The following is a 3077-nucleotide window of genomic DNA, read 5'->3' on the forward strand; positions in this document are numbered from 1 at the left end:
ATATATAAGTTGGCAATTGCAGCTTTAAAATTTGACCTTGCTTATTTTCCTGTCAAAATTCGCTGCTCTTCTTTGTCTGTCTTCGGTAGGTAAGGGGAAAATCATTAAATATGAGACTGACACTCAAATTAAGGTAAGCATTTTAGTCCTTAAAAGTGTGCTACTTTGTCACTATTGTTTTTTACTTAATTAAAAATTTAAATTAGTTATCCATTACCAAATAGCCAGTCAATTTAATTTTTGACGTTATAATAATCACATACTATTTTGATTATAAATTGTATTATTTAAATATTTTTATGATAGTAAGTTGTATTTTCAATGACTATTTTGATAATTTAAAAATTAATTTGAAGTTATAGTTAAGTCAAATATTAAAATATCAATGTTCTACCCTTTCAAAAATGGAGTATGTGGTTTACTCAATCAAATTAATGGAGCTGAAAACAATGTGAGCAATATGTGCAGCATTACAGTTTATATGCCCTCTTTTTATTCAGCATTTTTCTTTATTTCATGCTGGTTTGCATATTTTATTCTATTGTTCTTACATTTTTTAGTTGAATTTAATTAGAACTTCAATTGTGTCATATTAAATATTTTATTTAAAATGTTTAATTTTATCGTATAATTTGTCATTTTAAATTACTATATTATATAACTAATTATTTTTTCAACGATCTTTTTTTCTTCATATAGTCAATGTTATTAATATGCTAAACTCTAACATAAGTTGTGTTGAGAAGAAGAAAAAAAAAAGTACAATACACAATTTTATATCAGTGTTTTTTAGTTACAACTTCAGATGAAATCTTTCTTGTTCAGTGAAATCACAAGAATAAAATCTCTATGTGAAATCATTTTCTTTTTTGTGCAAGATGTTTCAAAAAAGTAAAATTAGCAAAATTATAATTTTAATATGATAATGGATTATGGATTCTATAAATTGTACAAGAATAATACACAATTTACACTATTATTGTTACATTAATTAAACTTTTATTGATCAACTATATCACAATTTGTCTTTAGGTAGAATCAAGTTGGTAAATAAAATCAATTTTCAAACAACTTTTAATAGAGGAAAACCGCGTCCGACAGGAAATAATGCGTGTCCATGCTTTGGACGTGTTTCCAAACACATTAAATTACTCAAATTATATTTAATCATAACAAATACGTGGGAGATGGATTTTTGAATTTTTGCATATTTCCAAAAGTAAATTTTCTGAAATAGAAATTACATTCATAAAATTTACTGAATTCTATAAATTTAATTTTGAAATGTGATTTTCTATAGCAATTTTTTTTTATATTGTTAGAACATATATTATTCATATTTTTTTTTCCTGAATTATGGAAAAAATTAAAACTTTCAAAATTATGAAAATTTAAACTGTAATTTTTTTAATATTCAAATGTATTTCAAAAATGTCAAATTTGAAATTTCCATAATTTAAAAAACCTCACATTTGACTTTTCTGGAATGTGTTTTAAACTACGAAAATTACTTTATCTACCGACAATTTTGTGAAGGTAGGAGAATTAACTGAAATAGAAAGCAAAATTTAATTTTTTAAAGTATCAAGAGCAAATTTGAGTTTTGAAAGGTTTATAGCATAGGAGTCTAAATTGTAGGATAAAAAGTAAATATTTTTTCTATATATATAGCATACAAATGAACTTATTAGAAGGAGTGGCCCATATGCACGTGGGCAAGTTGGGACAAAGCTCAAGTTTTCTTCTGCCGACAATATATAGATCAAACAAGTGTTTGGTTGTTAGGTGTCTTTTATGAAATGAGGATCTTTTGTGCTTCTTTTGCATCACATTATAATTATGTAAGCAGAGAGAAACACTGAATATAAACAAGTATATGATCCATAATCATACAACGTACAAGGTGGTTATACCTTACCGGTTACTTCCTTTTTCACTACCTTATGTTAAGTGTATGAAGATGTAGTTTGGGACCTTAAATGTGTTTCGTAACGAAAATTCTTTATGCTAAACAAATATCTTCTTTTAACTAATTATTAATAATTAATATTTGTCAACTTTTCTTTAAAGAGGAACTAGAATCATAAAATAGTTACCATTTGTTTATCAAATATAACATGGTTATTATTAAAAAACATTCCCTATGCCAACTCCTTAGTTAAGTTTTTATTGGGTACAGAATCCTCAAAAACACAGTGTGATGTTAACTTTTGGGGTTCATTTAAAAAAAATAAGAAAACCGAAATTACAATTGTTTTAGAAGGAATTTGAATTTTTACAAAATTAAGTTCTTTTCGTTATACATTTTTAATATTATTACTCATAAAAAATGCTTAGTTACAAAACTTTGATAGGTGCATTTTAATTATGAAAGAGTTTATTTACCATTGATTAAATTTATAGAGGTGTTGAGTTTTATAAAATGTTTAATTGCAGTTTTGATTTCTTTATTTTCACAAATTTATGGAATAAGTCATTCTATTTTAAAATTCGACAGCATTGATCTCTCTATTATTTTTTAACTAAAATAATAATGATTTGACATGTTTTTGAATAATGTGACGTACGTTTTTATGATATAAAATGATTTTGATGCATTAATTAATCATATGTCATTAATCAAATTATAAAAATGAAAATTTTCAGAAGTTGAAGTTAAGATTTTAGAAAATTTTATTGAGATTTTATTATACATTATTGTATCATATGTAACATGATTTAAAACACAGCATGCTGTCATTTTTTAGTTAAAAAATCATAATAATGATCAAAACTATCAAATTTTAAAATAAGTAAATTGATTTGGTGAATTAATAAAAATAAATGACTAAATCTACGATTAAGGTTATAAAAATTGATCATAGTACACTTAGACATCAACCAATTAGTGTTTGGGCCTTTGGGGTACATTGTTGAGTTGTAGTATTTGATTTGATTAATGTTAAAAATGGTGCAAAAATAACGTTGTTCCTTATGTTATTTATAGTAGAAAACCAATTATTGTCTCTTATGAGTATGGATATTTTGAACATGAATCCGTGACACACGAGAAAGGTGGAAATAAAAAGTAAATAAGG

Source organism: Cicer arietinum, chromosome 3, assembly GCF_000331145.2.
Source record: "Cicer arietinum cultivar CDC Frontier isolate Library 1 chromosome 3, Cicar.CDCFrontier_v2.0, whole genome shotgun sequence".
NCBI classification, from domain to species: domain Eukaryota; kingdom Viridiplantae; phylum Streptophyta; class Magnoliopsida; order Fabales; family Fabaceae; genus Cicer; species Cicer arietinum.